General features: G+C 56.5%; 1 non-coding gene across 1 annotated transcript in view; it reads right to left on the reverse strand.

Annotated features, from left to right (window-relative positions):
* Nucleotides 1-287, reverse strand: part of LOC126432438 (small subunit ribosomal RNA) — a 1910-nt gene extending 1623 nt beyond the window's left edge. The window contains exon 1 of the ribosomal RNA XR_007577966.1: nt 1-287. This exon is cut by the window's left edge and continues 1623 nt beyond it. This is a non-coding gene — a ribosomal RNA (small subunit ribosomal RNA).
* Nucleotides 288-10000: the final 9713 nt, after the last annotated feature.

A 10000-nucleotide genomic window follows, 5' to 3' on the forward strand; every position in this document is an offset into this window, starting at 1 on the left:
TGCGATCAGCCCAAAGTTATTCAGAGTCACCAAGGCAAACGGACCGGACGAGCCGACCGATTGGTTTTGATCTAATAAAAGCGTCCCTTCCATCTCTGGTCGGGACTCTGTTTGCATGTATTAGCTCTAGAATTACCACAGTTATCCAAGTAACGTGGGTACGATCTAAGGAACCATAACTGATTTAATGAGCCATCCGCGGTTTCACCTTAATGCGGCTTGTACTGAGACATGCATGGCTTAATCTTTGAGACAAGCATATGACTACTGGCAGGATCAACCAGGGAGCTGCGTCAACTAGAGCTGAGCAGCCGGCCGCCCGGGAGTGTGTCCCGGGGGCCCGCGCGAACACGCAAGCGTCCGCTCAATTATTCTGCAAACAGGAGGAGGCTGCGCTCCCCTGCACCATACACCTCGAAACCCTCTCAGGTCCCGGCGGCGCGCAGCGCCGTCCTAAGTACTTGGTCGGGTTCGAGAGAGGCGCAATCGCCCGGAGTTTGGCGAGTAGACGCTTTAGGTGCGACCACCCGTGCTCCCAACTGAGCTTGCCGCTGCCGACAGAGGCCCGGGAGCGTGCTGTCGTGGCATTGCCGGCGGGAGACAACACGCGCCACCTACGGTGACCGGCAGCTCCAACGCCAGCGCCACAGAAGGACAAAAGCCCCACTTGGGTGCCGAAGCGAACTCTCCCAGCACAGCGCACGCGCCAACACGTCCGCACAGCTGCGATACAAACCACCTGCGAGAACCGCAGAGGCGACCGAGCAGCAGACGGCGTCGCGGCGCCGAGCGCCGGGCGGCGGCGCATCCTCAGCGCACACAGTCCTCAATCGGACCAGCACACTGCAGATGTCCACCGCGCTTCGCACCGGGCCCGCGAGGACCTACTTTGGCCGCACGGCGCCGCGTGCAGGGTGCGCCGGCGCGCAGCTGCGCCGCCTGCCGCCTCCGTCGGCCGGCGCGCCTGCCAGTGGCCGCCCCCACCAGCCGGCTGTAGCGCGTGCGCCCACGCACCGCGCGGCCAGCACGCCGGGCGGCCCCCCCTCACCGGCCGGGGCCGGTCCCACCCAGCCACCGCCGCGTATCGCTTCACACCCACATGCCATTCACGTTCGTGGGCATGGTGGGTATCGCTGAAACAACCGGTTGGTAGCTCAACCGATCGTCGCCATCACTGATTCACCTCTAGCGAGAACAACCGCACCACAACGGTTTACCAGTTGTTCATTTGCGTAACGTCACCAGCAAACGTAGGCGTCCATCGCCATTTGCAAATTCAACGATTGTTGCATGCCTGTGTCAGGTGTCACGACACACTATGTCTGCCCACATACACGCAACAACATGTGCACGCTTCGCAAACACGTGGAAGGTGGCCCCCGTACGTATGCGATGTCCATTGCGCAAACGACTGTCAACCGGCCTCTGTCGCATGTCGCAGATGTGGAACGCAGTGCACCATGCTATCACGGTGTGTGAGAAGAGACGACAACGTCTGACAACACGCGCCACTACATCAACAGACGGCTCATGCTGATCGCCATCCAGGGCATACCACACTGCACTCCAGCTCTTATAGGGAGACGACACGTAGCTGCGTGCACAACATTTGGACCGCATGGTTCGCCGTTGTTGGCGCAGTCGTTGTACGGTCACATGTACCACGATGTATCATTCAGTACATGAGGACCAATGTGCAGTACAGTGTGTGATTTGGAGGTACAACATCAGCGGACAGTTGACACAGGCCGTACCACAGCGTAGGCGCAGTGCTTCGCCATGCGAATGCCAATGAACAACTGCGAAGGGCATTGAGCATGTACGTCCTGCTGCCATCCACATTACAGTGTATCGCTGCAAGGTGTTTAACATGAAGCGATACACTGGGGACCGGGCAGTGCGAGTAGCAAACTATATTGCGGGGGTTGCAGTTAGGCAACACTACACTAATTTAACGCGTCGTATGACAATTACAGAGCAGGTTAAGGCCCAACGTGTGTTGGGTTAAGGCCCAACGTGTGTTGGGTTAAGGCCCAACGTGTGTTGGGTTAAGGCCCAACGTGTGTTGGGTTAAGGCCCAACGTGTGTTGGGTTAAGGCCCAACGTGTGTTGGGTTAAGGCCCAACGTGTGTTGGGTTAAGGCCCAACGTGTGTTGGGTTAAGGCCCAACGTGTGTTGGGTTACAGCACAATATGGGTTACGTTAAGGGGCAATGTGGGTTACGTTAAGGGGCAATGTGGGTTACGTTAAGGCGCAATATAGGTTACGTTAAGGCGCAATATAGGTTACGTTAAGGCGCAATATAGGTTACGTTAAGGCGCAATATAGGTTACGTTAAGGCGCAATATAGGTTACGTTAAGGCGCAATATAGGTTACGTTAAGGCGCAATATAGGTTACGTTAAGGCGCAATATAGGTTACGTTAAGGCGCAATATAGGTTACGTTAAGGCGCAATATAGGTTACGTTAAGGCGCAATATAGGTTACGTTAAGGCGCAATATAGGTTACGTTAAGGCGCAATATAGGTTACGTTAAGGCGCAATATAGGTTACGTTAAGGCGCAATATAGGTTACGTTAAGGCGCAATATAGGTTACGTTAAGGCGCAATATAGGTTACATTAAGGCGCAATATAGGTTACATTAAGGCGCAATATAGGTTACATTAAGGCGCAATATAGGTTAGGTTAAAACACGACATAGGTTAGGTTAAGGCACGACATAGGTTAGGTTAAGGCACGACATAGGTTAGGTTAAGGCACGACATAGGTTAGGTTAAGGCACGACATAGGTTAGGTTAAGGCACGACATAGGTTAGGTTAAGGCACGACATAGGTTAGGTTAAGGCACGACATAGGTTAGGTTAAGGCACGACATAGGTTAGGTTAAGGCACGACATAGGTTAGGTTAAGGCACGACATAGGTTAGGTTAAGGCACGACATAGGTTAGGTTAAGGCACGACATAGGTTAGGTTAAGGCACGACATAGGTTAGGTTAAGGCACGACATAGGTTAGGTTAAGGCACGACATAGGTTAGGTTAAGGCACGACATAGGTTAGGTTAAGGCACGACATAGGTTAGGTTAAGGCACGACATAGGTTAGGTTAAGGCACGACATAGGTTAGGTTAAGGCACGACATAGGTTAGGTTAAGGCACGACATAGGTTAGGTTAAGGCACGACATAGGTTAGGTTAAGGCACGACATAGGTTAGGTTAAGGCACGACATAGGTTAGGTTAAGGCACGACATAGGTTAGGTTAAGGCACGACATAGGTTAGGTTAAGGCACGACATAGGTTAGGTTAAGGTACGACATAGGTTAGGTTAAGGTACGACATAGGTTAGGTTAAGGTACGACATAGGTTAGGTTAAGGTACGACATAGGTTAGGTTAAGGTACGACATAGGTTAGGTTAAGGTACGACATAGGTTAGGTTAAGGTACGACATAGGTTAGGTTAAGGTACGACATAGGTTAGGTTAAGGTACGACATAGGTTAGGTTAAGGTACGACATAGGTTAGGTTAAGGTACGACATAGGTTAGGTTAAGGTACGACATAGGTTAGGTTAAGGTACGACATAGGTTAGGTTAAGGTACGACATAGGTTAGGTTAAGGTACGACATAGGTTAGGTTAAGGTACACATTGTTGTAAGGAAAGGTTTAATGTGGGGGGGGGGGCGGCGGCCGGTTTGTTGATTGTGATTATAGTACGTGGATGCCTGCGGTATCATCTGATTTGCCACGTCAGGATGTACCTTTGGCTCATGACAGGCGGCGCTCTCATTCCATGCTTGTGGCAGACCTGTGTCTTTCATTCCTGCCATTGTTTGTGTGCTGTGAGAGGAGGCAGTATTGTGATGTTGGGTGCACCCCTGTGTAGGACATGTGTGGGTGTTGGTGGCTTGGCTGAGCAATGGTGGTTGTCGGGTGGGTGGGATATTCTGTTTTCTGTGTGGACCTCCCAGTCTGGTTATGACAGTGTGGATTGTCTAATGTGGCGGAGAGGATGCACTGGGTGTTGTTGCATGCTGGTGCTTACATATTGTCTGTGTGCGTGTTACAGGCAGAGAGTAGTGCGTGATAAGAGTGTGTGGCTGACGTGTGGTTGTGATTGTGAGCAGAGTCTTTCAGCATGTATACGGACAGTTGTATATATTATCTGTATTCTGATGGCTCTATCTATTACTAATCAGCGCCGTGTATACGTTTAATGTGGTTCCCGTCGAAACTGTTGTATCTCTGTACATTAGTGACACGGCGAGCGCGCTATGTAGCTACTCGTCTCGGCAGCTTCCACCGGTGTATGGCAAATGATTATAAGCAATGAGTCTAGTCGTCAATACCGATAGTGTGACGTCACATGTCTGGGGTGGGGGACGCTGCGCCCTTCCGGTGGGTCATGGCCTAGCAAGACTCTCCCCACGCAGGGGGGGCTTGGACTGTCATTAACTCTTCCGAGTAATATACTTGCCGTACGTTTTTGCGACTGCGAGTGCAACGCTCACCGGTACCGACATGGATGGAGCGCCTCCTAGCTGACCGCTCAGCATCGGCATTCGTACAGAGAGCAACGCGATCGCGTCTGTAGCTCGTAAGTGGTACAGCTCGCAGCTCATGTATAGGGACAGCGGGAATGTCGCATATTGGACATACCTCTTTTTTTTTTTTTTTTTTTTTTTTTTACTTTATTGTGATTTTAAAGCCTGTACAGCAGGCAGGCTGTCAGCAGCATACTACGCTGCTCTTCAGCCATAGAAGGTACAATCAGCAAAAACAGGAGAAAAACATAAAAGTTACAAAACGGTGGGCAATAAACAGGAGACACAGAGAAACAAACACGGAGCCGTTCACACTCGACGATAAGCCACACTGCAAACTGTTGAGACGACGCACAAACACTGAAGGAGACGAAGGCACTGGTGAACGATGGAGTGTGACGGTAAACACTGAACACTAAACAGGACGGCACACACGATACACTGATGGCGGTGATCTCCGGCGCGCGAATGTCCACTGAGCGTGTGCGAGTCCGGGGACCTGCCAAGAGGGCAACAGGGATGAGGAGGGGGAGAGGGGAGGAAAAGAGGATGCCATGGCTTAGGAGACGGGGACAGGAGGATAGGGACAGGGGAGGGGGGGGCCCGGGGGACGAGGGACGAGAAAAGGAGGAGGGAGGGAAAGGGGAGAGAAGGGAGGGAGGGTGCCCCGAGGAGCAAGCACAGGAGGAGGGTGGGAGGATCAAAGTTGGTAGGAGGGGTAGATGGAGGGGAGGAGGGCATCATCAGGGAGGGGGAGCTGGCGGAAGCCACCTTGGGAGAGGGTAAGGAGGGTGGAGAGATGGAGACCGGGTGGGACGTGGGAGTACAGGCGTGGCAGCGGGCGGGGGTGGGAGAGGATCGGGGAGACGAGCGGGTGAGGAGGATCGAGTTTACGGGAGGTGTATAGGATGCGTATCCTTTCGAGGAAGAGGAGGAGGTGGGGGAAGGGGATAAGGTCATACAGGATCCGCGTGGGGGAAGGGAGACGGATGCGATAGGCAAGGCGGAGAGCATGGCGTTCAAGGATTTGGAGGGATTTATAAAAGGAAGGGGGGGCGGAGATCCAGGCGGGATGGGCGTAACAGAGGATAGGGCGGATGAGGGACTTATAGGTGTGGAGGATGGTGGAGGGGTCCAGACCCCACGTTCGGCCGGAAAGGAGCTTGAGGAGACGGAGTCGGGAACGTGCCTTGGCTTGGATTGTCTGGAGATGGGGAGTCCAGGAGAGGCGACGGTCGAGGGTGACGCCAAGGTACTTAAGGGTGGGGGTGAGAGCGATGGGACGGCCATAAACGGTGAGATAGAAATCAAGGAGGCGGAAGGAGGGAGTGGTTTTGCCTACAATGATCGCCTGGGTTTTGGAAGGATTGACCTTGAGCAACCACTGGTTGCACCAAGCGGTGAACCGGTCAAGATGGGATTGGAGAAGGTGTTGGGAGCGTCGCAGGGTGGGGGCAAGGGCAAGGAAGGCGGTGTCATCGGCAAACTGGAGAAGGTGGACGGGGGGTGACGGCGGCGGCATGTCCGCCGTGTACAACAAGTACAGAAGGGGGGAGAGGACGGAGCCTTGGGGCACACCGGCGGAGGGGAAAAAGGTGTAGGAATCGGTGTTATGGATGGTGACATAGGAAGGACGGCGGGAGAGAAAGGAACCGATCAGACGAACGTAGTTAATGGGAAGGGCGAAGGTTTGGAGCTTGAAGAGGAGACCGGAATGCCATACGCGGTCATATGCGCGTTCGAGGTCAAGAGAGAGGAAGATTGCGGAGCGACGGGAATTGAGCTGTTCGGAAAGGAGATGAGTGAGGTGAAGGAGAAGATCGTCGGAAGAGAAGGACGGCCGAAAGCCACACTGGGTAACGGGGAGGAGGCGGTGCTGGCGGAGATGCTGGTGGATGCGGCGGGTGAGGATAGATTCCAGGACCTTGCTGAAGACCGAGGTAAGGCTGATGGGACGGTAGGAGGAGACGGCGGACGGCGGTTTGCCAGGTTTGAGGAACATGAGGATACGGGAGGTTTTCCACAGGTCGGGGTAGTAACCGGTGGACAGGACGACATTGTAGAGCCTGGCCAGGGTGGAGAGAAAAGAGACAGGAGCTTCACGAAGGTGACGGTAGGTGACACGATCGTGACCAGGAGCGGTGTTGCGTTTGGTGCGGAGTGTATTGATGAGATCCTGTGTGGTGATGGGGGCATTAAGGTCCGTGTGTGGAATGTTGTCCAAGTACTGGAAACCAGGAGCGAGGGGAGGGACAGAGGTATCAGTTCGATCGCGGATATCTGGGAAGAGGGAGTAATCGAACTGGGGATCATCAGGGATGGAAAACACATCAGACAGGTAGGAGGCAAAGTGATTGGCCTTACTAAGGGCGTCAGGAAAGGGGCGATCATCGTGGAGAAGAGGATAGTAGGGGGAGGGTTTAGTTCCGGTAAGGCGACGGAAGGCGGTCCAGAACTTGGACGAGTTTATAGGGAGGGTAGCAGTTAAACGGGTGCATGTCTGTCGCCAGTCCCGGCGTTTCTTGGCCGCGAGCAAATTTCGAATGTGTCGCTGTAGTTGCCGGTGGCGTCGTAGGGTGTCCGGGTCACGCGTGCGGAGGAAGGCACGGTAGAGACGACGGGATTCACGGAGGAGGAGGACGGCCTGTGGTGGTAAGGTAGGACGGTGGGGGTGGATGGCAACAGTAGGGACGTGGGCCTCCACGGCCTCAGACAAGGTCTGCTGGAGAAAGGAGGCGGCATGGGTGACATCATCAGGACGGCGGTAGGCGAGAGGGTGGCTATCGACCTGAGTGGAGAGGGTATCCCGGTAGGCATTCCAGTTGGCACGGGAATAGTCATGGATGTACTTAGGGGGAGGGTCATGACGAGGGTCGGGGCGGGGGCGACGGCCGTCTGAAACGGTGAGGAGGACAGGGAGATGGTCGCTACCAACAGGCTCCAGGACATCCACCGTAATGCGACCAAGGAGGTTGGGGGAGGAGAGGATAACATCGGGAGTGGAGTTGGATTCGGGACGAGTATGCTGGGGGATGGGGATGAGGTCGCCTTGAAGGGAGGAGAGGAACCGATGCCACCGCCGTAACTGGGCAGCGGAGCGACTATGGATGTTGAGGTCGGCGGCGATCACATAGGAGGAGAAGGTACGGTCGATGTGGGAGAGGAAGTCGAAAGGAAGAGGGGCGTTGGGGCGGACATAGATGGTGGCACAGGTAATGGTAAGGCCGGGGAAGAAGAGACTAAGGATCAGGTGTTCGGTGGGGTCGGGAAGGAGAGGCTGGAGCCGAACGGGGATCTGGCGGTGGTGGCCAATGGCAACTCCGCCACGCGCAACTGGGAGGGGATTATCGGAGCGGTGGAGGAGATAGGGGGAGGTGTGGATGGAGTGGTGGGGTTGGAGGAAGGTTTCATTGAGGAGGAAGGCATCCACACGGTGGGTAGCAAGGGTGTGCAGGAAGAGGTTCTTGTTGGCGGGAAGGGAGCGGATATTGTTGAAAAGGATACGATGCTGTCGCGCCATGATAAGGACTTAGACGAGGGTGTCAAGGCGGGAGAAGGTGAAATGGGCCTGGTTATTGGAAAAGGTGGCGTACATTTTAAGGTGGAATATGGAACGGGCGGCGAGGGAGATCTGTTGTAAGGTGTGGGGGCGCTGAAAGGGATGGACGTTTTGAAGGACAATGGTGAGGAACCTGATGATGTCCTCAGCAGTGGGGGGGGGACGAAGGGAATTGCCAGGAGGGGTGGGGGCGTCCAGGGGACGGACAGGTACGGTGAGTTCAGGAGTGGTGGGAGGGGGCCGGGCTTTGCACTTTTGGGAGTAGGTGGGGTGGGGGAGGCTGCAGGTATTACAGGAGGGAGGGGATTGGAGGTTGGGGCACTGCCGGAGGAAGTGCGCTTGCCGACAATGTGGGCAGGTGGGGGCCTCGCGGCACTCCGCTGTTGGATGTGCATTGTAGCGCAGACATCTCTGGCAGCGCAGGGATTGAGGGGGGGAACGGGAGGGGTCGACTTTGAACCGCTGATTGAAGAGGAGGGCACCCTCCTTCAGGAGACGGTCAATGGAGGGGGCGTCCTCAGAGAAAACCCGCATAAGGCGGGTGGGGCCGGTCGCGTTGAAAATGCGGCGGACCGCCCGCACCTCCAGGGTGGGATGGGCCTTCAGCTCCGCCAGCACCTCCTCCTCCGTGATCGACGGGCTAAGCCGAGTGATCACGGCGGTGAGGGTCGGCGGGCGACGCGGGGGTTGGGGTTGGCGGGTAGGAGATGGGGAGGGAGCAGGGGTGAGGGAGGCGTGAGGACCAAAACGGGTGATGGGGAGGCGGGAGAGGATGTCAGTATGGAGGGTTGGGCTGGGGGAGGAGATAAGAACAGAATCCCGTCTGGGAGTAAGGAGAGAGATGGGGACGCCAGGGAAATGTTGGCGGAGGACGAGGGAGAGATTCCGGGCCTCGAGGAAGGAAGGATCGGGACGGGACAGGAGATATTTGTAGAGACCGGGTGGGGAGGAGGAGGAGGAGGAGGTGGAGGGAGCGGGGCCTGGTGGGGAGACGTCCATGGCATTTTGGGGTGGGGATGGCGGGCGGGGTGGAGCCTTTTTAGGAGCAGAGGAAGTGGAGGCGCCACTAGGGCGTTTGACAGCGGCAGATGGGCGGGTGGTGACAGGAGGGACGGGAACGATGGGGAGGTGGTGGGAAGGGACAGGTCCCGGCACGGACGCAGCAGTCGGCGCCGGAGATAGTGACTGTGACGGTGCAGGCGAATGTGGCAGTGATGGTGATGGTGACGATGATGACGGTGGTGGCGGTGACGGCGATGGCGATGGCGATGGGGAGAGCTGGGCGTGGGCAGTGGCCCGACGGGCCACCACCCTAGCCGGAGCTGCAGTGACAGGCTGGGGGAGTGGGGGGAAAGGATCAGAACGAGAGGAAGAGGCGGGAGATGGGGAGACAAAGAGCGAGGGCGAAGGGATAGAGAGGAGGGGAGGGATGGAAGGAGGGGGGTGGGATTGGGCACACCAAGTGATAGTGGTGGAGGCGGCGGAAGGGGACGTATACACGATGGCGGTGGTGGTAGTAGTGACGGTGGTGGTGGGGGCGGACATGACGACAAGAAGAAGAAAGAAAAACGCAGCACTAAAAGGACAGGAAACACACTGGGGGACGACGGACGACGGACGACGGACGGCGACGGCGACGGCGACGGCGACGGCGACGGCGACGGCGACGGCGAGAGGCAGGGACGCTGCTGCCGCGGACGGGGCCGGGGCTGCGGCGGCTGCGGCTGCTGCTGCTGCTGCTGCTGGCTGGACTGCTGCTGGCTGGACTGCTGCTGGCTGGACTGCTGCTGCCACCGGAGGGCTGGCTGGCTGGCTGGCTGGCTGGCTGGCTGGCTGGCTGGCTGGCTGGCTGGCGGGCTGCGGGACCACTGCTGCAGGCCGGGACCGGGAACTGCTGGCTGG

The sequence above is a fragment of the Schistocerca serialis genome, unplaced genomic scaffold (genome assembly GCF_023864345.2).
Source record: "Schistocerca serialis cubense isolate TAMUIC-IGC-003099 unplaced genomic scaffold, iqSchSeri2.2 HiC_scaffold_1135, whole genome shotgun sequence".
Taxonomy (NCBI): domain Eukaryota; kingdom Metazoa; phylum Arthropoda; class Insecta; order Orthoptera; family Acrididae; genus Schistocerca; species Schistocerca serialis.